The sequence below is a fragment of the Peromyscus californicus genome, unplaced genomic scaffold (genome assembly GCF_007827085.1).
Source record: "Peromyscus californicus insignis strain IS unplaced genomic scaffold, ASM782708v3 Scaffold_8__1_contigs__length_139910024, whole genome shotgun sequence".
Taxonomy (NCBI): Eukaryota; Metazoa; Chordata; class Mammalia; order Rodentia; family Cricetidae; genus Peromyscus; species Peromyscus californicus.
Genome location: NW_026294606.1, coordinates 133,408,405 through 133,435,882, shown reverse-complemented (window position 1 = coordinate 133,435,882; position 27,478 = coordinate 133,408,405). Strand labels below are relative to the sequence as shown.

Genomic DNA, 27,478 nt, shown 5'->3' with positions numbered 1-27,478 from the left:
TTCCTCAGGCCAAAAAGGTCAAGGAAGAACCTTCAGCCCTGTATGGAGACTGGAGAGGTGTTTCAGAGGTTAAGGGCATGTGTGGTTCTAGCAGAGGAGCCACATTCAGTTCCCAGTGCCCAGGTCGGGCAGCTCACAACCCCCTGTAACTCAGCTCTAGGGGATCAAATGCCCTTTTCTGACCTCCACAGGCACCTGTACTTACATTCACATACCTACACACTGACACATGCATACACATAATTTAAAAGTAAACTTTTTTTTTTTTTTTTTTTTTAAGAAGCCCTGTACTAGAACAGAAAGCCAGGAGCACACATGGCCACAGGAACCAATGGCAGGTCAGAGAGATCTAAGCTGTGACTGATGAATTCCTAGGGACTCGGTGTAGACAGCTGGAGAGTTAAAATACCAGCATGCTACAATTACAAGAAGGAATGTCCGATGTTTTTTCATGAGGAAAATGCAAATCAAAAGTACACAGAGAGCCTGTTTCACCCATCAAAATGAGTGTCATCAAGGAAACAAGCAATAACAAGGCTCAGAAGGATGCCCAGGGCAGTGGGGGTCAGGAAAGAGACCAGAGAGGAGACAGTGAAATACAGCAATGGGTGAGTACGGTGGAAGTGTGTCAGTGCACGTGCACAACTATCACACAGGAGCATATTGTTTCACACAGTTAACATGGACTTAGAATAGAAATTTCAGTGCCAGACTGGAGGAGGTAGAGTGTGAGATGAAGTGCTAAACAGTCTTATTAATAAAAAACCCGGAGTCAGATATTGGGGTTAAAACCGAGAGATCAGAAAAGCAGAAAGAAGCCAGCCACGTTCTCATCACTTGGAGATCCTCAGCCAAAGAGACCTACTTCCTGTCTACCCACACCTATATGCCTTTCTGTTTTACTATCTCATTTCCTTTCTCTGCCCAGCTACATCACTTCCTCTTCCTGCCCAGCTCTGTCACTTCCTATCTGTCTGTACAGACCTCCAGACCTTTATGGTTAACTACTGTTGGAATTCAAGGCATGTGCCACCATGCCTGGGTCTGTTCCCAGTGTGGCCTTGAACTCACAGAGATCCAGACGGATCTCTGCTTTCCAAGTGATAGGATTAAAGGCATGTGCTATAGTGGCTGGCTTCTTCCTCTGATCCTCAGATAAACTTTATTGGAGTACACAGATAAAATATCACCACAGTAGGGGGCAGCCTTAATGGACATCCATATCCTCATGAATTCTTCCTCCAGGAGATATATCAAGTTCTCACAGTAAAGATTAGAAGAAAAAGAAATCCCATTTTGCTTCTGACAGTGAGAGGAAGAATGTATTCATTTTGCAATAGCCCAGAGCACTGTTCTCTTTAATCAAAGTGACTTCTACCAGATCCCAACTGTCTTGTAGAAAGATAAACACCAAAATCTAGTCCCTTCTTGCCTTCCTGCTTCAGCTGAGAGGGAAGAAAAACTTGAGAAGTATTTGTGAAAGTCACAGTTCAAGGACATGTGCTCACTTACACAGTGAGATTGCATCACAAGGCTCTAGAATGCTTCTCTTCACATCTTACTGGTTCCTCAGTAAATCTCCTCTGAATAATGAGGGATTTCACCTGAACTGTTTTTCTCAGGCCTAAATTATGAAAATGTCAAACAAGAGGAGAAACAATAACAAGTTCTCCTGGGATATTTTGGCCCCTAGTGTCTCCAACCACAGCAAAAAGTGAAGCGTCGAACTCCTCCACACATAAGCAGATAGCTGTACACTGCTTACTGGAGCCCTTACTTCGCCCTTTTAGTTGGCACACTGTGGTCTACATTCAACAGAAAACAACAAGGCACATTAAAATCCAATCCATTTAAAAAGAGCATCAGCCCAGACAGACATGACAGAGAATTTGGAATGATGACTCTCAGGCATGTCAATCAATTATGATTGTGTTGCAGGTCCTGAAGGGAAAAGTGAGCAACATGCATCACAGGAAAATGTAAGCAGAAGATAGAAGTTAAAGAAAATAAATCAAAAGAAAATCTTACAATCAAAACCACCAAACAAAAACACTGAGTTTTTGAGAGGCTTTGCAATGGACAAGACATAGTTGAAGAAACAGTCAGTAATCTGGAAAGTATGTCAATGGAAATTTCCCGGAGGAAAACATGAAAAGAAAAAACTACGAACTATACGGACTATGTAAGAACTGTGGGTGAAGTGGCGATATTGTCAGGTGCCTTACAAAAGCAGAGTCAGATCTTGCTCCGGACTTCCCTTTTGGAAAACTGAAAAGGGGAAAAAAAAAAAAAAAAAAAAAAAAAAAAAAAGCAGAGTCAGACATACTGACGTTTTTGCTTTGCTTGATTAGACCGTTCTGTGTTTGATTCATTTTGTCTGATTTGTTTAGCCTTTTGTTTTTCAAGAATTTGTGTGATCTTATTTCAGACATATTTATTGATGTGCTGCTGATCCTCTTGTAGATGATAAAGAGCCTGCATGGGGCTGTGCTCAAGAACAGAGTGAACAATCAGAGGCCATGGGAAGCCAGAGTCTGTGAACTCAGCTCCAGTCCATTCTTCCACACAACCATAGCAAAGGTAGGTGACATTGAAATTTGGGTGACCTGCATGTATGTACTGGGTAGGTTTTGTTTGTTTTTTGTTTTAAGCTTTTACATGCACGTGAGTCTCAGTCTGAAAATATCATTGCCACAAATAATGCTTTTTCCAACTTGATAAACTCATTATAAAGAAATATTTTGGATCCTTTATTGTACTAAAGCCACAGATAATTATCACACAGTCAGATTAAGGTAGCCACTCTAACACTCGTCCAGCCCCACATTCTAAGTGTTCTCTGTGAACTTCTCTACAGTTGGAATGGTCACTCTGAAGCTGTGGAGCTTCACTTAAGGTTTTAAACTTTCGCTAGTGATTATCTTTTTGTGGACTTATCTACCACAAGGGAAAGAAAGAAATAAAGGATTAATGGCACATCCTGGGGATGTATATGGTGACATGAAAACTGACAGCACTGAGGCAAGACCACGGACATCCTTACCACTCGCCCCATCAGGCACTCTGAGCTGCTGCAATAGAAATCCTACAGACTGAGTGGACCAAACAACAGAAATTTATTTCTCCAAGTCTAGATGTTACAAAGTCCAAGGTACCAGCAGATTCAGTCCCTGCTGAGGATGCTCTTCCTGGTCTGCAGATGGATGCCTTCCTTCTGCAGATGCTCCCATAGAGGACAGGGAGACATTCACCAGGGCTCCGACCTTATGACCCAATTCCTTCTGATATTATCACACTGATAATTTAGGCTTCAATACATCAGTTAGGATAGGGGACCATCATACCCGCTGTGCCAGGGCAAGCCCACCATGAGTCCTGAGTGCCCCTGAGCATCATTGCTGGATGTGCTGTAGACCTGACCTCTGTTCACTCAGTGGCATCTTATTGCCCTGTTGACCCTAAGAAGACTGAAAAGATGAGATCGCTCATCCTCCCAGACACACACACACACATACCCACACGGACTACTTAAAACAAAAGCTGTAAGTTTCTCAAGTTCAGAGTTCCTCTCTAGCATGCAAACCACTGAGTGAGTGGGAATATTCTTGGCCTGTCTATGTCATTGTCCTCTTTTCTCTCTGTGGGACTTGGTAGGTGTGCTGGATAGTTTTATGTCAACTTGACACAAGCTAAAGTCATCTGAGAGGAAGGAACCTCAGTTAAGAAAATGCCTCCATAAGATCCGGTTGCAGGCATGCTTGTAAGGCTTTTTCTCAATCAATGATTGATGGGAGAGGACCCAGCCCACTGTGGGTGGTGCCATTCCCGTTCTGGTGGTCCTGGGTTCTATAAGAAGGCAGACTGAGCAAGTCATGAGGAGCAAGCCAGTAAGCAGCACCCCTCCATGGTCTCTGCATCAGCTCCTGCCTTCGGGTTCCTGCCCTGCTTGAGTTCCTGTCCTGACTTCCTTCAGTGATGAACAGTGCTGTGGAAGTGTAAGCGGAATGAACCTTTTCCTTCCTGAGTTCCTTTTGGTCCTGATGTTTCATCACAGCAATAGTCACCCTAATTAAGACAATAAGCGTAGGAAACCACTCCAAGTGAACATAGAGCTGTGACTACTACTCACCTGACAGTAATAAAGCCCTTTGTGTCTAGCTCAGGAGTCTTACACCCTTCACCACCATCCATGAAACCATGGCAGAATAAGTGGCTAGCCTGCAAATGTGGTAGAACTTTGGGCCCTACACAATTTCTGATGACCATATCAAGACAAAAGGCTTCTTTTCTTCTCTGATAATAGCCACTGAGAAGAGAAGCTTTCCAAGCCACTAACTCTCCCACCTGTTCCAGGCCTGTTAGCTGCAGTAGTGCGCGTCTGACTCGGGACCTCTGATAGGGTGACTTCCTGTGTAGAACCGCAATAAGCAGTTCATTGTCATGCTCTATGATCCATCGGATTTTCAAAGAAGTAGAGGCTTAGACCAGAAGAGACTGTTACAGGAACCTCTTCAGCTTTGATGACAGTATTAACCCTCGTGATTCTTCAAAGCTTGTGTTATCACCCTCGCAATTGTTGACAGCTAGGGCAGTTTCAGGAGTTCATACAAGGCCGGTGGCTCTCAGTTGGCATGGATTTTGCCCTTGTAAGTGACATGGCAGTGTCTAGAATCAAACTTTGTGTCATAATCAGAAGATGTCACTGGCATTAGTGGGTGAAGGTGAAGGATCCGTTAAACATACAACACCCAGGAAAGCCCACGGCAAATCCTACCTGTTCCAATGGCAGCTGTGACGAGTCTGGAAACTGCCCTTTTTACTGCCCTTCACTACTCTGACTCCACAGGGCAGGCAACCCAGTCAAGGCTACTGCCAGAAGCAGAACATTACTGTCTCCATCATACACCTGAGAACCAGAGTAGTTATTGCAAGTGGGTACCTCAAGTCCCTGAACACGCCAGTAAACACTTGTCTCCATAAGTCTGTCTTCTGGTGCTGGGGCTGTGGTGGTGTTTCCAGTCTCCTGCTCTCCATGTCTTCTCATACACTGTAGATGACAGTCTTTGAAAACTCAAAGCCTCGCTCTTTCCCGAGTGTCCAGTTAGCTAGGAATTTGCTTTTTCCCTTGAGGAGATGATTGAGAGGTACAGTTACAGTATGTACTAATAATGTAGAGCCTTTCCTCTAAAAGATCCAAGATCAGTGGGTCTGGGTTTTTTTTGTTTTTGTTTTTTTTTTTTTTTTTTAGTTTTTCGAAACAGGGTTTCTCTGTAGCTTTGCGCCTTTCCTGGAACTCGCTTTGGAGACCAGGCTGGCCTCGAACTCACAGAGATCCGCCTGGCTCTGCCTCCTGAGTGCTGGGATTAAAGGCGTGCGCCACCACCGCCCGGCGGGTCTGGGTTTTTTAACTGACTTTGATCTGGAAACTTCTTAATGGAGTCAGTCAGCCTTCTAAGATGGAAGTCAGTCCTCTGTTGAACAGCTCTTGATTTTCAGTTACCAAAGGCAAGCACCAACTTCTATTTTCCATTGCTGGGTGGTTTGAGACCCAGGCCTCCTCATTCATCCTGGGGCTTTGCTGCTAATAGTGAGAACTAGATCTACTTTTCCTTGGATGGTTGAAGACTGGTCCTTGACAGTTCCTATTCCTTTCACCAGCATGAATGCAAGAGCCATGGTTCCGTAGCTGCAATTCCCACTGTGAACTCCAGAGTGTTCTACAGAGGACAGCCACCACTGGGCTTCTTAAAGGCAACCTCCCTGACTTTATCCTATTTCTCCATTTGCATGGCATCCTTTTGGCCATGCAAATGGAGTCCTTCTGAGAAGTATAACCAGGTGGCAAGCCTTAAAAACTGAATCCATTCCTCATACCTACTTCATTGAAACTGCTGACCCTTTTCTCAAAACGGTGTTCAAAATGTGTCAATACCCCAAGGCTCCAGAGAGGCTCTAGAGGATCAGTAGGTAAGAGCATTGGTATGCAAGCATGAGATTCTGAGTTCAAATCCATAGCACCTTGTAAAAAAAAAAAAAAAAAAACAGGCCTGGCTGTGCACATGCCTGCAATACCAAAACTGCAGGCACAGAGGCAAGAAGGTCACCAAGGTGTGCTAGATGCCATTCTAGCTCCAAGTTCAGTGGCAGACCCAGGCTCAAGAGCATCAAGTGGAGAATTAGTAGAGTAGGACACCTGCTGTCCTCTGGCCTCTGCACATGTACACATACGTCACACTGTCACACACACTGTGTTTCCTTTAGACCACCGTGGGCAGTAGGCTTGAAGAAGCCATTGAGTAACATTCCTGGACCAGCTTCAAGTGTCTCTGCAAGACTACTAAATCCAGAGTCACAAATTAGCATCTATCAAGCCGTGCTAGACCCGGCATCTGCTTCTGGCTGTGTCGTAACCCCCAGGTCCAGCCCCACGGGCATCCGACAGCTCGAGGCAGCACATTTCCCTCTTCAGCACTGCTTTCAGACGGTGTCCGTTCCTTTCCCAGTGGAGCCTGCACATCTTAAGGAAATACACTTGTGGAGTGTGCTTACCCTGAATCTGTGTATATCCAGGGGACATTTTCCTGAATCAGTATATATCCAGGGCACATTTCGGTGGGCTTTGAGGGACCCTGAAGAACAAAGTGTCATTTAGGAAGATGACTGCTTCTAGTGAGATTGTACATTCCCAAGCAAGGGATGCTTCTTTAACCCTCATGAGGGGAAACCATCTGATTCTGCCAGTCAGAGGGATCTAGGCTTCTCTAAACAAATGTCCCCAAATCACATTTTTATTTTCCACTCTTTCCTATCAGACCCTGGCTTTGACATAGGAGACCTATCCAGTTTTCCACCTTCCTCCTTCCCTTTCTCCCTCCCTCCCTCCATCTCCCTCTCTCTCTCTCTTTCTATTTCTCTGAGACATCTTCTCTCCATATACATAGCCTAGACTGTCCTCAAACTTGAGATCCTCCTGTGTCCATCCTCTAAATGTGTAACAGGTGTGTACCAGCATGTGTGGCCCACATTTACTTGTATTTACATCCCTGCCATGCTTGTGATCACACTCTGAGACAACTTTGAGCCCAGCAGGATATGAAGGCCTTCATTCATTCTGATTCACCATGGAGGGTGCTGGATTTCAGAGCTTGACTTGAATTGGTCCTCAGATGCTCTGAGCCTGTCAAATATCTCAAAAGCAGCCACCCTGCACTTTAATTGTTCCCTTTCAGGGGTGAGGCAATGGCTTCTTGCCTAGAGATTCACTGATCAAACATGGTAGATCTGCACTGCGGCCTATTTAACCAAGGATGAAAGAATTAGTAACTTGAAACCACTGTGAGGAACCATGATCATCCTTCATACCTATTTTCAAAAAGATGCCCACGATATCCAAAAATCTCACTCTAGGAACTTTGTATTGACTTTCTTACTAAACATAGGTCAGAGTAAATTTCTGTACCATCCTTCTTTGGGGATTGTGTGATCCCAGGATAACTAGATTCAAGGCAAAGGAAGTAAAGCCAGAAAGGAAAAAGGAACCCTGACGTCACCACCCAGCCAGAGCTCTGCAGGAAGAAAACACAGCTATAGGTGGATTTTTCTGTCCTGCCATCCAACCCCCAAAACATGACATGGAGACTTATTATTAATTATGAAAATTAATTATGAATGCTCGGCTGATAGATTAGAACCTTCTTATTTAGACAAAAAGGGGAAATGTAGTGGTATTTGCTCCGACCATGACCTTGGGCTATACGGCCCAAAGGAGGCTGTGCTTCCTGCCATTGTACATGGCCTCTTATAAGGAGTTGGAGAAAGGTCACATGCCCCTTCTCCCTGCACCTGCCTGTGAGGTGGATTCCCTCCCAGTCAGGTCAGAGGACGATTTCTTCTGTCTACTCCATTCTGTAGTCATGAGTGTATTTCCTCAATTTATATCTTAATAAATTCTGTTACCCATTTAATAGACTCACATGAATTGATCATATTAGATAGTTTATGCTTGTTTCTAGCTAGCTCTTATAACTTAAATTAATCCATTTCTATTAATTTACATGCTGCCACATGGCTCATGGCTTGTTACCTTATGTCCTACATGTCATGCTTCCTCCACATCTCCTTGAGATTCTGCCTTTCTTCCCAGCATTCTCTGTGCCTGGAAATCCTGCCTAGCTATTGGTCATTCAGCTCTTTATTAAACCAATCAGAGTGACATATTTTTACACAGTATAATTAAATATCTCACAACATTTCCCCCTTTTTGTCTAAGTAAAAAGAAAGGGTTTTAACTCTTTATAGTTTTTCAGTGTTTTATAGTTTTTGTTTTTATAGCTTTACTTTGTATAATTTTAACATAGTAAAACTATATATAATAAGAACAATTATCAAATAAGGATTACATTTACAATATCCAATCCATTTGTATTTGGCAGTATTTCAAAGAATATACTCCATTATTTATCCTATTTTGGTGAGTCAAAAGTTTTGTACCTAATTTACTTCCTATCATAACTAAGGAAAAGTATAACTAAAACTATCTAGTCTTCAACTTCATCAAAGACCCCAGATGGTTATAGTATTACCTGAGTAAACAGGAAGTGCATTGCAAGCCACTTCCAAACCTATAGAAATGACAGACATCTGGCTGCCTGGACAGTCACCCAAGGTTACTCTACAATGTTGGGGCATTTATCTTTGGCCTACAGGTCTAGAATATCTGACAGACTTTTCTGTGAAGCAGGAATTTTAAAGAACTGTCCTGCCTTATCTTGGAAAAGTTTGAGTCTTTTTCTTTATGTTCTGCTTGTCCAGTTTGTACAGCATACTGTCAGCAGTCAAGGAAAGAACAGTTTCTTTGCCCAGTGACTAACCTTGCCACAATGAAAGCAAACTCCACAAAGAGTTTCATTGATGTCCATCATCTTGTCTGGAGTAAATTGGTGCTGCCAGGAGCAGATGAGTCATGAAGGCCTTATGTTACTAGAACACTTTAAATGCCATATTCTGTAGGTCTTTGGGGTGTTTGAAGATCACCTATCTATCTAAAATATATCTCTATTTGACTTTGAAAATATACACAACTATAAATTTTATTGTTATAGGTGACTAACTACTGACCTGCATTTCTTTATAATCCTGAATAGTTTGTAATAATAACTTTTAAGGACTAGACATTTGCATTACATTGTTAAATGAGCTACATAGGTATGATACCTGAAACAAGAGTACAACATACATTTACTGTAACAAAAATAACTTTAAATTTGTACCAATATAGAAAATTCCATGTCAATGGAAAATATTTGAGGTTAATAGTTGTCTTTTTATCACATATTATATTTCTATATCCCCCCTAACAATGACAAACATCCCTCACCCACTGAATAACCAAAAACCACCCATTCCACCTGTTTGGAATGTGGACATTGTGCTCTCTAGACTGCTTCCTGTTGTCTAGGGGTGCTTGCATATTTAAGGGACCCTGGAAAATTAGAATAATGGTCAAGTCCTGGCTAGAAAAGTCTGTGAGGCTGGACCATCTCAGCCAGCAGCCTTGAAGCTGTTCTAGATGCAGAACTCTGAGGAAATTGCAACAGAGACACTCTGAGAGGCTGGATCACCTGGGCTGCCCATTTTCATTGGTGTCTGGTCCCCTTGCTCTGAAAACACACAAACTTTCAAAGATAACATACATATCTGCATTAACACAAGTATGGACTATGCATTGTACACAAGCCAACCAAAGATAATTCTTTGTTATGTTTGAGCAGGTAAAATATACGTTACTTGTTTTATAGTTTTCCTAGGTTTATATCTTTATGTCTGTAGTGGGGATTTTCAGAGAATCTTTCCTGATCAAACCTGATCCTCTTTAACCTTGAACGAATCCACAGCCTTTTGTTTTCTGTGAAAACAAAAGCATAACCTCTTCTCCAACACAACATATTTTTGACTTCCATTTTCAGGTAAAGACATTATTAAAATATATAGGTTGGTTTAACTCAGCAGTTTCCATATCCAGTGTCTCTCACGAGCAATCAAAAAAAAATTCAAAGTCAACACAATAACATACAGGATCCAGACTCCCTGTGTATGTTTCATCCTTACATGGCTTATCCTTTTTATATTATTTTATTTTTTACTTAAAGACTTTGTCTTATTATTTATAAACTATTTTTTCTGTTACTGTCTATACCCCTTTTCTTTTCTTTTTTTAAAGCCTAAGCAATTTTTTAAACACACTGTAATTTGTTTAGAGTTTTTTTCCTATCTGGATCTGATTTAATACGTATCTGTAACCTTTTCCATCTGTATGAGCAAAACTTAAACTGCCACACAGCTTAGCTCATGGTGCACTGGTGGCTCAAGCTTGCAGACATTGGCAGGAAGACGTGTCTCTGTACTGTGGCTTTCATGAGAGACTGCAGGACTAGGAAGCCTCATTTGACTGTTTCTGTGTGTTTGGAACCTTTTTTTTTTTTTTTTAAAAAGCTTTCTCAGGTCTTATGTGGAAATACATGGCACCCTTTGGGTACCATTTGTAGGTAAGTATTTCTGTCCCATCAGCCAGCTCCCAAATCATAACAGGGGGACTTATTATTAATTATGAAAGTTCAGCTGATAGCTTAGGCTCATTTCTAACTAGCTCTTATAACTTAAATTAATCCATTTCTATTAATTTACATGCTGCCACATGGCTCATGGCTTGTTACCTCATCTCCTACATGTCATGCTTCCTCAGCATTTCCTTGAGACTCTGCCCTTCTTCCTAGCATCCTCTGTGCCTGGAAATCCTGCCTAGCTATTGGTCATTCAGCTCTTTATTAAGTCAATCAGAATGACATATACATTACACAGTATAATCAAATATCTTGCAACACACAGCCAGCCACTTTACCCTATGGTAAGTATCCAACCATCCAGGTCCCTCTCCATCTGTTTCAAGCTTAAAAGGTTGGCTAGGTGGATTCTGTTGCTTCTTCAGATCTCTTACTCATGTTTATCCACCCTGACTATGGTCTAGAAGTCTGTCTGAGGTAACTAATACAAAGGGCCAAGAGGAAATCAAGGAATGAGATAAGGTTTTGGGGCTGGCCACATCCCATTTACCACAGCATAGTGCTGCCAACCACCAAGGGCTCTCACATCAGAGACGTGCCCCTCTTTCAGTCCTGACAGCAAAGGGCCTTCCAAAGTGGCCCTGGATACTGGCTTCCTTTACCACAGTCTGCACCTTTGCAAAGAAACCATTTCCAAGCTTGATTAGAGGTTGGTGTGTGCCTTGTTTCCTGTTGGGGCTCTAAACACACAGGTAGACACAGGAATACAGTGCCCACCCAAAGATTTCCCCCAATGAAAAGCCTAATCATTCTCAGCAAATTACCAGTAGATGTCTTTAGTTGTATGTAAAAATAAATGCTGTGTGATTGGCACATTGGTCTCCTGTAACCAGGAAAGAAAGGACTTCATGTTTTCAATCACTTTGAGATTCATCTGGAGAGGCCATGGGGCTCAGCTAGTCTCTTCCTCTGCCAAAATGAAATGCCAGTGGTATTCTCAAGGGGAATAGATGGAGTTCTCATTTCTACCATCTGTCAGGGAAGGACTGGAAGGAAGAGGCAATAAAAAGAGCTAATTTACTCTTTTTGGGAAATTAGGCAAATCCCAACATTGATTTTACGAAAGCGAAAAGAACATTACTATGTGGCAAGTTTCCACAGACACTTTTATCCAAATGTAATTCAACCAATGCTAACTCCAGAGCTAAGAGACCAACATGCTCGCTACTCTCCATGTGTGGCTATTTACATTTACATTAATTAAAATTAAGTATAATTAAACTCTCACCCCTCAGTCACCCCTGGACATGTCAGGAATGCTCAGTGGTTGCAAGTGACTAATGGTCACAATTACCACCAAGTGTCTCCACCATTTTCTTTTGTGGATGCCATTACTCCTAAAAAGTCCACTCCATATTTTTTTATGCTGTGCTTTAAAACTTATCATGTTTATTGAATTTTTAAGATGTTAACAGATACCAGTAAAGTATTTTAAGTCCAGGTGTGTGGTGGCTAATCCCACCAATCATGGAAGCTGAGGCAGGAGGACTGCTGTAAGTTCAAATCCAGCCTGGATTTTATGATGACATGAGAGCCTGTCTCAAACGAAAACAAAAACCAACCAACCAAAACCCTATGAGTGGGTTTTGTGATATGCAGAAGTTGGAGATTTCTTTCTGTGTTGTGGTTCTGAAAGGAGCAAAGATTAGCTTATTTCATAAAAATTTAAACTATTTATTTCAAACTTTGCATAGTTTTTTCTCTCTCTAGATATCAGTATCAACAGCAGGGGAACTAAACTGATTTTAAAATTAGTTCTTTTATGAAGCTTAATTCTTTAAGAAGTATTGTATAATGTATTCAAGATTTCTTCTAACACATTAAAAGGAATAGTTTTAAGTCAAAGTATGAAAACCAACCACTGATGCTGACATTCTGCCCACCTGCTAGACTAAAGACCAGTGAAAACTCCTCCTACTTAGATGCACAATTTGTTTGAAAACCACAGAAAAGTGAAAGTCGCCAAGCATTCTAGCCACAATAAAAAAAAGCCACAAATAAACTTATGAAAAAGAGGGGAAGTCTACGCCAGCCTGACAAAACTAGAATTCTAACAGTCTACAGCATTAGAATGGGCTAATATCCAAAGAAGCCAAAACAAAGAGCAAGCTTCACATTAGTGGAGATCTCTAGATGATGTTTGTGTGCACTGTGGCGTGTGTCTTTTATAATGTTTTACGTGAAACCACTTGGCAATTTTTCTCTTTGAAGCTCTGACCCAGAGGACTGGGGTGTTCTCAGAAGGGCTGTCATCATGGCCAGCTGGAACTTCTTCTCCTGAAAAATACATTAAATTCCAGACTACAATGGAAGGTACTGAAAGCAAGCTGTTGACTGCTTGATGTTGACATGTGGTTTTTCTGGAAAAACAAAATAAAATCAAGAGATGTGGGGGAAAGATACATTGAGGTCACTTTGGTTAAAGTTGACTAAGATTGGCTGTGAAGATTTTTTTCAAGGGTTTAAAAAAAGTCACGGTCTTTTTTAAAAAAAAGATTTTGTGTGTTCTTGTGTGTCTGTGCCCCCCCTGCTGTGTGTGTGTGTGTGTGTGTGTGTGTGTGTGTGTGTGTGTGGTGTTCCCAGAAACCAGGGAAGGGACTAACAGCATCCTTTGGAGCTGGAGTTACAGCCCGTGTGGGTGCTGGGATCTAAACTCCAGTCCTCTCATAGAGTGGCAAGTGCTCTCAACCACGGAGACGTCTCTCCAGCCCCACACTTTTTAAAATCACAAAAACAATTCATATTTGTTATAGAGGCATTAGAAAACAGAAGTGAACAGACTGGTGGGTGTAACAGGATCAAGTTACCCTCCCAAGAGGCAAACGTATTCACAGTGTAAGACATCCTCTCAGGATTTGTGTCTCTTGGATAACATTAATCTATTGCTTGAAGGGGTACAAGGACATTGTTAAGTTGAAATCATATTTTAAATATTGTTGGTCAGCCTTTTCCACATACCAAGGCATCTTGTATTGTTAGAAATATTGAAAACATTGATTTTTGAGTAGACCTGTTCTGCACGTTCTGAGATGTACAGAGATTTTGTGTAGGTATGGAGTGTTCCCTTCTCATCAGGAGCCTGCTTCAGACTGTTTGGTCCAGTGGTTACAAAAGAACCAGCTCTCAGGCTAAAAACATTCAACGTCAACAAATGTCTCCTACTTTGTGCTCCCCAAACCCACTTTAATTCTTTCACTGCCTTCCCAAATCCAAGACATACACGTTTGTATCTCTTCAAGTACTAGAGAATCTCCCCCTTTAAACAACAAAAAACCAAGAAAAAAAATAGCTGCTCATCTTGAATTAAACAGGGCCTCTGTGATTGTACCTGAGGACAACATGGTTGTGTTGAGCCCGAGATACTGTCAGTCTGTGGTTGGGACCATCCATCTGGAGAATCAAAGGTCCCAAGAAACAACATAAGTGGGAGGGGATTTTGGTTCCCCATCATGCAAAAAACGGCACACATAATTGAGACAAGATCTGCATGCAATATTATATGGCCCGAGCAGGTTGTGTTTATGTATTTAGGAATATGATATAATTGCATATGTGTATATATATATATGTATATACATATATAAATATATGTAACAACAATTAAGAAACAAGAGGCCATAAATTTGAAAGAGAGGTGGGGTACTTGGGAGGGTTTTGAGGGAGAAATTATGTAATTATAATCCTAAAATAGTTTAGAAAGTTAAAATAAATAAATAAATAAATAAATAAATAAGATTGGTAGCTACTATTTGAAAAGAAGAAGAGATCCAAGGCAGAGCTCAACTTTAGGAATACACAGTAGAGTAACGTAAGAGATGTGTGGGAGACTTGGCCTGTTTTCTTACAGAACAGGAGGCTTGTGTAGATTTCAGTCTGTAGTGTGATCCCCAAAAGCTTCAGCATAGCTGGGCATGGTTGTCTGTGACCTCCAAACTCTGGAAAATGACACATGGAGATCGTGAGCCTGGGAGACACAGTGAAACCCTGTCTCAAAGCCATTTTCTACACCTCCATCCTCCTCCTCCTCATCGTCGCCATTTGGTGACCCTGGTTTTCATGGTCAGTTTCAAGCAATTGCTGGATGCTATTAATTTCAGAGCTGGGAGAAGATGGAGATTCTACCATACAGACTAGATGGGTGCAAACAACCTTAAGGTGACTGAAAATAGAAAATTGTGAGTAATTACTGCTTTGTTTAATAGAATTTCTTAAATTGCTGGTTTATATAATTTAGTTTTAAATAATATTTGTGTTTAGGCAGCCACAAGGAAAATCATAGTAAAGTACCATCTCCTGCTCTTGGCTCCTTGGTGGGGTTCTGAATACCACTGATCCAGGCTCCAGAGCCATACACATCGGATATCAGCAGCACCCACAGCTATGGCTCTGATGCCCCTGAGACACCGGTGGTCCTCCCTGGGAGGAGTGAAAAGCTGCTGAGCAAGGCCGGCTGCGACACTGAAGTTTGCATCTGCTTCTGGCCATGAAGCTTCGTTTTCTTAGGCCGGTGGCAGAACAGAACAGCAGCATAGACTCTGAGAAGTTGTCTACATTTCTACAGACATCCCCACCCCACCCCCCACCCGCTTGCTATCAGTCCTTCAGTCTAAATTCTTTGGCTGAAATTTGTTTTATTTTCATATCCCACTATCTTCCAAAATGAGGTTTTTAGCTTTACATGAATTTATTATTTTAATTTTATTTAAAAAATTTAAATTATGTGTGTGTGTGTGTGTGTGTGTGTGTGTGTGTGCGCGCGCGCGCGCGCGCTGCGCGCGTGTGCGAGCAGGTGCCTGAAGAGGCCAACGTCTCAGATCCCCCTGGAGCTGGAGTTATAGGCAGTTGTAAGGCACTCTGTGTGGGCTCTGGGAATCAGGCCCAGCCCTCTGCAAGGGCAGTATGTACTCTTAATTGCTGAATCATCTCTCTAGGCCCTTATTTTTCATTTAAAAAATTCTAAACACATTTATTTGCTGTCCGTGTATGAACACACGCCGCGGTGCACAGTGGAGGTCGGAGGACCAGCTTGTGGGAGTCGGTTCTCTCTTCCCCCAGGTGGATCCCAGGGATGCAACTCAGGCCTTCAGGCCTCATGGCAAGCCTGCCGATTTCGAGCCCGTGTTTCTTATTTTACATTTATTTATTTTATTTTGTTTGTGAGTGTTTAACCTGCGTATATGTATGTGCACCACATCCGTGCCAGATGCCTGCAGAGGCCAGACAAAGATGTTGGAGTCCCTAGAACTGGTCTTAGGCATGGTTGTAAAACACGTTGTGGGTCCTGGGAACCAAGCCTGGGTCTTCCAGAGGAGCAGCCAGTGCTCTTAACCACTGAACCATCTCCTCAGCCCTGATGTTTGTTATTTTAAAAAGCAAACGTAACTTCTAGGGAGAAATGGGAAAATACAGTGTGATGCTTGTCTGGATTGTCAGCTGGAAAGAATGTGGAATCACCCATGAGTCACACATCTGGACATGTCTGTGAGGCTGTTTCTAGAGAGGATTAGTTGAGTGGAGAGGAAACTGCTTTCTGCGTAGGTGGCGCCTTCCAACCAGCAGGTGAGACGTGAGGAAAAGTAGTCTGCCTTTGCTTCTGCCCGGGCCAGTGTCTCTCACTGACAGTGCCATGCTCCTCGGATATCAGTCTGCAGCTCCCTCTGCTTTCCAATGCGTTCTAACGACCAGCGACTCCCCAGGAATCCTCCAGGCCTTCAGCACTGGATTGGGACTGCTGAAGTGTGCGGATTGAACTGCTACCGGGTCCTCGGCCTCTCCAGCTTGCAGTCAGCCATGGCTGAACTATCAAGCCCTTATCACCTTAAGCCAATCTAATGAAATGAATACTATTAGGTTTTATTGTGTGTATACATCTATTTTATATTATATATGTACATACACGTGTTCTATTGATTCTGTTCCTCTAGAGAACTTTTCTGAATACAAATTGTTACATAAAAAGGATATAGAATGAGGCTACCAACTCCAGGAAAAGATATTGCTAGCATTATTATCCTTGTTTTACTATTTCCCGGGAGGCTCTGGGGCCTTCACCTGAACTTGCCTAACTTAGATTGAAGTTTATTATTAGCAACGTTCTCAAGAAGGAGCCCGTTTGGGGTTTTCTTCTTTTGGGAGAATAAATTCTCACCGTTCCCTTTCACGTTTGAACGGCTGTAATTAACAGCATTACTCCCTCACACCCCCCTGTTATGTCTCCCCTAGCCTCTTCTCTCACTGACGTCTGTCTTCGGGAGATAGAGCAGGAGTTTGCTGAGAGAGGACAGCAGTGACACTGTGAGGGCAGTGTGCTGGCTCCGTGGTGAGAGAAGGGTCATGCAGGCCTGATGACGCGGGTTCAGAATTCGCGGATGGTGGAAGTCATCCTTTGACCGCCACGTGTGTGTGGTGAGAACACAGTGGCAGCTCAGTCGGCAAAGCTGCGTGTCTCAGCATGCGCTTACCTGCATACATGTCACACACACACACACACACACACACACGCGCACGCATGCACGCACGCGCACACACGCACACACATGCACACACTCACATGCAGGCACACACACTCATACACACACACATACACATACACTCTCATACACACATACACACACACACTCACACACACTCACATGCAGGCACACACACGCTCTCATACACATTAACACACCTACACATGAACACACACACTTTCACACACACACTCTCACACCCATACACAAATGCACACACACAGCAGTGTTTCCTCGTTCGTAGTACCAAACCTGCCCAGCCCCGACCCCAGCCCACAGAGCATCGATTTCTGTCCATGTTTCAGCCATCTCACTGAGGGCAGCTCGTGGCCTGGACAGGAAGGACACTCTACATTTCTTGTAAAGCCTTTCTGTGCCACATATTACCAACATTTGTGCCTCTGCCTTCAGCAAGAGGAACTTTCACTTCAAATAGTGCTTCTACAGAATCTTGCCATTCCAATTTCTACCCTCACAAGAAAATGTGCAGAATAATAAAAATAGTGTGGTGATGAAATATTTCCATAGAGACATTCCTTGGAGGGGAACATGGGGTCCCCCCTCTGGCCACACTGGCCACAGGAAAGCTCTTCACCCATATGCTGTGTCACTTGCTTCAGACCCCATCTGGGCCAGGGCCGGACTGGCAGGCTGCCTTGTTGAAAGTGACTCTGTACCTTGTTGAAGTGGGCCGGCTGCCATGCTAATTGGTGGCTGTGAGTGCAGACCCTGGAACACTAGTGCGCACATCAGAGCTGGGTGGGAGGAAGGCTTCAGCCCAGACATGTCAGCGCAGTCCATTGTGCTGACTCTGTGTGCCAGGGCAAAGGAGTAGACGGTACCAAGGTCACTCCGGTAGCTCACCATTTCTAAGTGCCTTGTGTAGCTGAGGAAAACAAGGAAATACAGCCTGAGAGGAAAGGCCAAGGCTACTGGCTTCTAAGAGAAAGAGATGGCACCTGTATCTCGGGCACACGGTTTTTATTTAGGTGGCTCTTTGGTGAGAGAAACTTGCTAGCAGAGTGCTTGGGTGGCTAGAGAAGCCACTGCATGGGGGCTTGTGGGTGAATCACAGTGGGGACTCATGGTTGTATGTCCATTCAGCTTCCTACACAGGAAATGTCTGCTCCTGCTTGCCCTTGGCATTCCAGTGTGCCACAGATCTGCCAACTCAGAACAAGGGCATCTAGCAAGTCAACCTGTGTCATCCATGAGTTACAGGTCTGTGAAAACCCAAGTTTTGTGGGGAAGAGGTGAAAAAGCACCATAAGGATAAGGGAGGCGTGGGAGACTGCTCTAAGTGCACAGTGGCACAGAGCATCCCACATTTCTAGACTGGGCAGTGGCCTTCTCAACAGCTTTACAATCACCATCCTGGGAGAAATGCAGTTCTCAACAGAAATCACAATGGAAGACCAGATGAAGAACTACACTGATAACTGGCGAGGATGAAACTGAACCTCAATGCAGACATCTCCCTAAGTACAGTGTACCAGACCAAAATGACTGACAGAAGGGTCCTGTTTGAAGACTTAACGCTTAGTCCGTTAACTGTGCATTGCCGCTTGAGTCAAATGACCACGTCCTGGAATACGGACCTGATTATAAGAATGCTTCCTTTATTTTTGATGTTTAAATCATAAAGACGAAATAAAAACCTGCCATGTTCAGAGGGAAATGGTGGTCAAAGTCAATGGAATCACATTTTTCTCACTTTTACGTCTTTCTTGGTTTTTGAAAATGTCATTTTAAAAAATATCTGCCCCAGAGAAGCAGGGTGAGGTGCGGTAGTCTGCGACTGGAGATCAAGTTCTGAATCCTTACCACGGGGCCTTCATCGCTCACTTTAAGCCAATGGAAACGCGTTGAGTTTAGGAGGGAAAGCCCGCACTCTGTGTTCTACTTGAGTGGAGTGTTGGCGCAGTGGGGGAGTGCTCTCTGGGTAGTGTTCGTCAATAGGTAAGAAAAGTCCTCTGGGCTTGTGACCCTCGCCAGCATCTTCTAATTTTGGATGTATTCTAAGCCTTTGGCACAGCAACATGTGTCCATAATTCCCAGAAGCCCTCATTAGGATGACTTGTGAACATTTCCTTACCCTTGATTCAAATGATGTAATTTTTAATCATTCCAATCTGCTTTCTAAATGACCACCACCCCATCTGTTTTCATACAAACCGCCCTATTCACAAGGACCTTTGAAAAGCTTCAGGTTGGTGGGTGACATGTTTTTCAAATGTTTTCTCTTTGAGGCTGATTCAGGGTTAGAGGACGGAAGTAGGTCATTTCCCATCCCCAGTTTCCCTCCTATCATTTCTTAGTCTATGCTACCTAGTAACCTTTAAACTTCTAACTCCACATTTACTTCTGACGTTCTAAATAGTGCATGAACCAGTTTCTACTCTGAGCTTCCCTTTATCATGTTTACTTCTGAAACAGAGGTGGTAGGCAGCAGAGGACTCATTCAGCTTTGGGTGATTTCCCCACACAATTCTGGCTTCTTAGCCACCCAACATCCTTTTCCACATGATATAAGAGCTAACTCCCTCTCCCCAAAGGCACGGTTCTCCTCAGTCCTCGGAGTTCTGACTGGTTGGCCCTGGGTTCAGACCCATCTTTGATGGATTCAGTGGAGTCTGTCACTTGGAATTTCCTTCCTGCATTTCCTGAGCCTGTCTTGACTCAGTGTGATTGCAGTCCAGGCCATTGGCTAGTGATGTCTGTCACTAGCTCGGTTACCCAGTACTTGGAGTGTTTGGATACCTAGGATCTGCAAATGTTCCTGTATTGGTTTCCTAAGGCTACGACTACAGAATATCACAACTAGGTAGGTGAGAGAGGCAGGAATTCATGGTCTCATGGTCTGTAGATGGGAAGTTTAGACCTAGACATTGGCAGGACCCCATTCTTTCTAAAACCTGTAGGACAGAGTTTGGACTTTAAAGCCCGTCTTTGGAAGACACAACTGAACCCGTAATGCTCCCTGTTCATCTCTGCTGTGTTAGCCCAGTTTATCTGTATTCTTTGTCTAACTAGGTTTAATTAATGGATTAGTTAACACTGGTGGGTCACAGGAGGAAGCAGGGAAGAAGTACAATCCCGTCACTGTCTGCACAGAGCTTCCGCTGGAACGAACGACAATCGTAGACAATGAGCCAGCACACATGAGGTGGTGTGAGGTAAAATTCTATGGTGGGAACAAGCAGGATCTCCTGTAAGGGAAACAGACCCGGGGGACGGGGGGAGGCTGTTTTAGAAAGGACATTGGTGCCAGGCCTGGGGGAGTGGCTCAGTGCGAGAGCATTTGCCTGGCATGTTCAGTTCTCAGGGCTCTGTCCCAGCATAAAAATAAAAAGGTTATCCAGAAAGGCTTGCAAGAAGGGTCTCTGCTGCAAAGGTAAGGTGGGGAAGAGGTGGAACAGTATTCCCGAGAAAGCGAAGGGAAAGTCAGACAAATGGAGATAGGGAGAACTCATTGGTCCAGGGAACTGTCCGAAGGCCACTGCGGAGGGAATGTGGTGAGCGACAGTGAAGAGAGTGCAGCACAGATGTGGCCAGATGTGGCCTGAAATGAGGACAGCACTATAGCAAGCAGGACCTTGCAGCCATCAGAAGTTCTGGGAATGTGATTTTTAGGGACAAAGACTGAGACAGACATGATCATATTTGTGATTTTCAAAGGACCACTCCATCTTGCATGAGGTACAGACAGAGAACAGAGTACCAGTGACCTCAGGGGAGTGACCAGAACGGTGTCGCTGTCGTTCAGGTAGAGCGTGGGGCTGGCTGGGCAGGTGGCGACATTAAGAAGCACCAAGAGAAAGATGACTCAAAGGCTTTTCTGGAAGGGAATTTACAGGGCCTGCTTCTGGGAGGACATTGGAGAGGAGAAAAAGCTTGGCTATGGTGAGGCTTTGCACCCAGCTCCACGCCCTCTGCCACACACCACTCTGCCACCCTGATACCTGCTGCTCATTCAGCTGGCCTCACCTGAATCCCATGGACACCACTCATGCACTCTACATGGAGAACCCTGACGGGCTAGATCTCAGAACTGCCAGCTTCCAGCCGAGGTCTGGACTTCTGAGGGACCTTGGGCCTCTGTCCTACCTTCAAGGTGAGAGCTGGCTTTAGTCTTCAGGCCTCCAGCGCTTCGGTGCCCTTCCCTTCCTGTCCACTCTATTGGCTGAACCCCCCACCCCAACCCACTGTGTTTAGACCCCAAACTCCACTGAAGAGCTTTCTGACACAATAACAAGTCTACAACTACTCTACTCCAAGGGCAGTGAGACAAAGAGGATGACTCCAGATGACATGCGGCACAGTCACATGCCACTCCTCCTCTGGAGGTCTGACAGGACGCATACCACAAATGCAAGGTTGACGAGGGGCATCACACACCACAGTCCCTGAGTGGGACTACTGTGGGGGCCTCTATTCAATGAGCTCCTTGCCTCTTAAGATCAGCCCCACCCTACACACATGGGGTAATGAGCTAAAGATGGAGAGATTTTAGAGAGGACTATCTCTGGAATAACTTAGCTATCAGAGGCTGGCCAAGGGGATAAGGGGGTTTGTCCTCCTGATCACTCAGAACTAACTTGGGTCTAGTTTTTACATCATTGAAGCTGAGTGCTTGTTTCTTGGAAGAATCATCTCATTCTGGGTGGATAGCCACCCACCAGGAAAGCAAATGGCATGAAGTGTTCCCCATGTCCCGCCTAGGAATATACAGTTCTCTTCAAACATGTGGACTCCTTAGTTCCGTGGAAAAATAGTCAGGGGGCTCAGGAGGTACTGACTGTGAAAGGTGGAGCTGGTACCTTCAACATGCCACTGCTCCAGATGTCTAGCTGTGGCCCTTGTCTCATCCCCCAAGGTGGAAGGTTGATCTCCTCCCCCTGCTCTTATGGAACACTTCTTCACAAGTTTGAATGGTATGGGTCATGTGAGCTGCATGATCGTCAAGAGTCATATCCTGGGGTTTTAGACATTGGGAGGATGTGTAGCAGGCCCTTTCTGAAGATGGACAGTTGAAGATGTGAGACAAGTTATAGAGGAAGCTGGCTACAAAGAGATGCTTCATGTCTCCCTCTTTGAATTTTATTATTTCCTTTGAGAAAACACAGGCGTTTTCCTTGGTGGGTAACTTCATTTTTTTTTTTTAATTGCAGTCCATAGTTGTAACTAATTTGAATCTGCTGTCCCATTTTACAAGTAAGGACACTGAGTCTTGGAGAAGCCATAATGTGCATGTGGTTACATGGGCAGTTGGTGATGGAAAAAAAGTCTTAGATCTGGGTTTGGGAGACTCCAGTGTGGTGATATATTGTGTACCCTAATAAAATTTATCAGAAGATTAGAGAACAGAACAAGCCACTAGATTAAACATAGATACTAGACAGTGGTGGCACACATCTTTAATCCTAGCACTTTAATCCAAGTGGGAGGCAGAGATCTGTCTGGATCTCAATGAGTTCAAAGCCACCCTGGATTACATGAGATTAACTCAGTCCAGGAGAGAAACAAAGCCAGGCAGTGTTGGCACACAACTTTAATCCAAGTACTTGGGAGGCACACACCTTTAATCCCAGCAATTGAGATCTCATGCCTTTGCTTGGGAAGCACACACGCCATTAATCCCAGCACTAGGAAGGAAGTGATGCCTGGGTGGATAAAGGTATTTAAGGTGTGAGGAGACAGGAACTAAAGGCTTTTTGGCAGGTGTCCCTTTCAGCTAGAGGCTTTTTCAGCTGGAGCCTTTTGGGTGAGGACTCAGAGAGGATTCGTGAAGTTGGTGAGGTGAGCTGTGACTTGTTCCTTTGTCTCTCTGATCTCTCAGCATTTACCCCAATATCTGGCCCTGGGTTTTTATTAAAAGACCATTTAGCATTTCGTGTTACACTCCAGAAATTTCTTTTGTGTACACAACAGACTTTTACAGCAGGAAGCTCTAGTTACATGCTATTTCCATGAAACCCACTTAAAGAATAGAAAGCTGCCATTGGTTGAATGAAAAAAGTAGGCCGTGCTATACCAGCTATAAATAAGATATTTGTTTGTGAAAACTGCCATAGAGGTTAGTACAATTTTCATTAGATAGTGAATGAGATATTTTATGTTGACTTATAATGATGTTGCAGACTATTTGTTTAACTATGTAAAGATGTGTTGCATTTGTTTAATTATGTAAATGTGTGTTGCTGTTTTACCTTGCACCTGATTGGTCTAATAAAATCTGAATGGCCAAGAGTGAGGGATGAGGTAAAGGCGGGAATTCTGGGCAGGGAGAGTAATAGGAGGAGAAATCCAGGCTTGGGGAAAAAGAATAAGGGACAGAGACAGAGAAGGAGAAGCCAGGGAGACACCAGGGGCCATCCAGACAGACAGATACAGAGGAAGCAGGAAAGTAAGACATACAGAATGAAAAAAAGTAAAAAGCACCAAGGCAAAATGTACATGAATGTAAACAGGTTAAATTAAGGTATAAGAGCTAGTGGGACAAGCCTAAGCTAAAGGCCAAGTTTTCATAATTAATAATATGTGTGTCTTTATTTGAGAGCTAGTAGGCAGCCCAAAGAAAATACCAACTACATGCAACTTTGTATGACACACAAAGAAGATATTATACCCCAAAGCGTTTTATCCCAATCACAAACATACATAAATATCAGCAAGTTATGAATGTAAAGTATCTTAGGTTTCTTTTTGTTGTTTTGTTTTGTTTTTTTGTTTTTTGAGACAGGGTTTCTCTGTGTAGTTTTGGTGCCTGTCCTGGATCTCGCTCCGTAGACCAGGCTGGCCTCAAACTCACAGAGATCCACTGGCTCTGCCTCCCGAGTGCTGAGATTACAGGCATGTGCCACCACCACTCAGACTTAGTTAGGTTTCTAGTTGCTGTAATATAACACCATGGTCAAAAGGAACTTGAAGAGGAAAAGGTTCATTTATTTCAGCTCATAGCTTATAGTCCATCATCAAAGAAAATCAGCAGGCACTAAAGCAGAAGCAATGATAGGACACTGCTGTGGAATAATCCTCTTGTACACTGTAAAGATTTGTCACTCAAATTGGTTTAATAAAATGCTGATTGACCAGTAGCCAGTCAGAATGTATAGGTGAGGTGATCAAACAAAAGATGATGAGAAGGAGGACAGAGTCACGGTCACCAGCCAGAGGCAGAAGGAGCAGGAGATGAACATGCCATGCTAATAAAGATACTGCCACATGGCAGAGCATAAATAAGGAATATGAGTTAATTTAAAGCATAAGAACTTGTTAGTAATAAGCCTGAGCTATTGGCCAAACATTTATAACTCATATTCAGCCTCTGAGTTGGTTATTTGGGACTGGGTGGCCAGGACAGGAAACATCTGTTTACATATGCATTCCAATGCGTGGCCAAAATTTCCATGTAAAACCTGACAAAGCTTTAAAAAGGATTCTAGACACACAAGAATGGAGTTAAGCATGGCTTCTTGGTAAGTACCTTTTCTCTAGTGGGCTCTGTTTGCTGGTGGTGAGCAGAGGCATGGCTCCTTTAAGAGATGGCTTCCTGGCTCAATGCTAGTGGCAAAAATGGGTGGTTCTTTTAAGAGGTTCTACTGCCAAACACTTATATGGTATTTATGAGCAGCTGGCAGCATGCTACTCAGTGCCGCATGCACCTAGAAACTTCCCAGAGTTGTGGCGGTAAACATACCTTTCAAAATTAGTGGTAAATGTACCTCTGCCATGAGACTAGCCTCTCAGGGAACAGGGGGTAGAGGGGTGGGGAGAGGGGGAGGATCCAGCACCAGACGCCATGATCTAAGCTACACAGCAGTTTTTGCTCATGTATACAGAAAAGGTTACAGATGCACAATAAGGACAGATTCAGACAAAAAGAGCCTCTAAATGGGTTGCAGTGTGTTTAAAAATATATGTAGGCTTGGAAGAGAAAAGAAAAAGTGTAAATAAAGTCTTTAAATGTGAAATAGAGCAATAAAAATATAATAAGCCACATAAAGATGGAGAATATACAGAGAATCTGAATTATGTATATTATTGTGTTGTCTTTAAAATTTTGGGCTACTAAAAGACCTTGAATCATGAAAACTGCTATGTTAAACAAACCTATATATTTAAAAAATATCTTGACTTGAAAATTAAGTCAAAAGATATGTTGCTTTGGGAAAGAGGTTCTGCTCTTATTTCCACAGAAAATGAGAGGTTCTGGATTCATTCTGGGTTAAGAAAAATCAGGTTTGACTGAGGAAGACCCCTGAAAAATCTCTGATGAAAATGGATGGCCCAGATGATCCAACATTTCAGAGCACCTCTGTTGCAGTTTCCTCTGAGTTCTGTATCCAGAACAGCTTCAAGGCTGCTGGTTGAGATGATCCAACCTCACAGACTACTCAGGTCATGACTTGATGATAATTCTAGATTTTCTCAGGGTCCCCCAAAGATTACCAGTTCCCCCAATCAGTAGGAAGTAGTCTAGAGAACTATGCCCACATTCCCCAAAATAAATTATGAATGTTTGTTATTATCTAGAGAGATTGGTTATAAGTTATTATTGGTAATGGTCAGAAAAAAAGCTGAACAAAGGAGATTAGATTCAGAGATCTAGTTCTAAAAAGAACAAGGGGGTATAGAAACAGGATGAAAGAGTAGATTATTGAATCTACTTTTAAAAAGCAACTATTAGTTTTAAATATTTTACATTGGCTTGGATTTTTGTATATTGATACAAATTTAAGGTTATTTTTGTTAGAACATACTGTACATATGTTTCTACTTTTGTTTAAGGTATTGTACCTATACAGATCATTTAACAATATAATGTAAATTTCTAGTCCTTGAAAGTTATTATTACATACTATTTAGGATAATAAAGAAATGCAGGTTAGTAGTTAGTCACTTATTAAATCAAACTTGTAGTCATGTTAGGTATGTTTTCAAGGTCAAACAGAGATAGACAGGTGGTCTTCAGACACTTCAGAGGCCTACAGAATATGGCATTTTAAGATGTTTTAATAACATACGCTTCTTTTTGTGTGTGTGACAATGAGACATGTCTGCTCCTGGCAGCATCAATCTACTTCAGAGAAGATGATGGGCATTGAAGAAACTCCTCATGGAATTTACTTTTATTGTGGCATAAACTAGCCATTGGGGAAGAAAACTGCCCTTGCCTCGACTGCTGAGAGTATGTTGTCCAAACTGGACAAGCAGGATGCAAGAAAGGCAACAGCCAAACTTTGCCAAGACAAGGTAGGACAGTCCTTCAAAATTCCCTGCTTCACAGGAAAGTCTGTCAGACATGCTAGGCATGTTGGCCAGATTTGGATGATCCAATGTTGCAGAGAAACTTTGAGTGACTGTCCAGGCAGCTTGATGTTCCTGTCATTAGGTAACATTTCATCCTTCTGGAGTCTTGGATGGAGTTGAAAACTAGATAGTCATAGTTATAATTTTTCTTAGTTATGATAAAAGGGTAAATTAGATATAAAACTTTGGACTCACCAAGATATGATGGATAATTAAATGTTTTCTCTGATTTTGTCAAATACAAATAGACTTGATATTGTAACTCTAATTATTACTTGATAACTGTTTTTGTTGTAGATAATCTTGCCATGTTAAAGTTAAAACCTTCCTTTTTAATTGGACAAAAAGGGGGGAACTGCTGTGGAATCATCCCCTTGTACACTGTAAAGATTTATAACTCAAATTGGTTTAATAAAACACTGATTGGCCAGTAGCCAGGCAGGAAGTATAGGTGGGAAACTAAGAATGCTGGGAAGAGGAAGGGTGAAGTCAGGAGTCACCAGCCAGATGCAGAGGAAGCAAGATGAGAATGCCATACTGAGAAAAGGTACCCAAGCCATGTGGCTAAACGTAGATAAGAATTAATTAAGGGTTAATTTAAGTATAAGAGCTAGTTAGTAATAAGCCTGAGCTACTGGCTGAGCATTTGTAATTCATATTCAGCCTCTGAGTTGGTTATTTGGGAGGCCATGGGAAAAAAAGTCTGTTTACAGGACACTGCTTACTGGCTTACTCCTCCTCAAAGCTTTGCTCAGCCTGCTTTCTTATACAACTTAGGAACCACCTGTCCTGAGATGGCACCACCCACAGTGGGCGATGCCCTCTCATATCAATCATTAACTAAGAAATGGTCCCACAGGTTTGCCTACAGGCCAATCTGGTGGGAGCATGTTCTCAATTTAGGTTCCTTCTCAAATGACTCTAGCATATGTCACGTTGACAAAAAACTAACCAGAACAAAAGATTGTCAAGCTACCAGCTTAATGGGAGACTCATACCTTCCAAAACCTGACAAGTTGATTAGTTGCACATCTA

At 43.0% G+C, this 27,478-nt stretch overlaps 1 long non-coding RNA gene across 1 annotated transcript; it reads left to right on the top strand.

Annotated features, from left to right (window-relative positions):
• The first annotated feature begins 1,951 nt into the window (after window positions 1–1,951).
• Window positions 1,952–13,074, top strand: LOC128104682 (uncharacterized). Its single transcript, XR_008216049.1, has 3 exons — window positions 1,952–2,182; window positions 2,464–2,580; window positions 12,831–13,074. It is a non-coding gene; the product is annotated as an uncharacterized LOC128104682 (long non-coding RNA).
• Window positions 13,075–27,478: the final 14,404 nt, after the last annotated feature.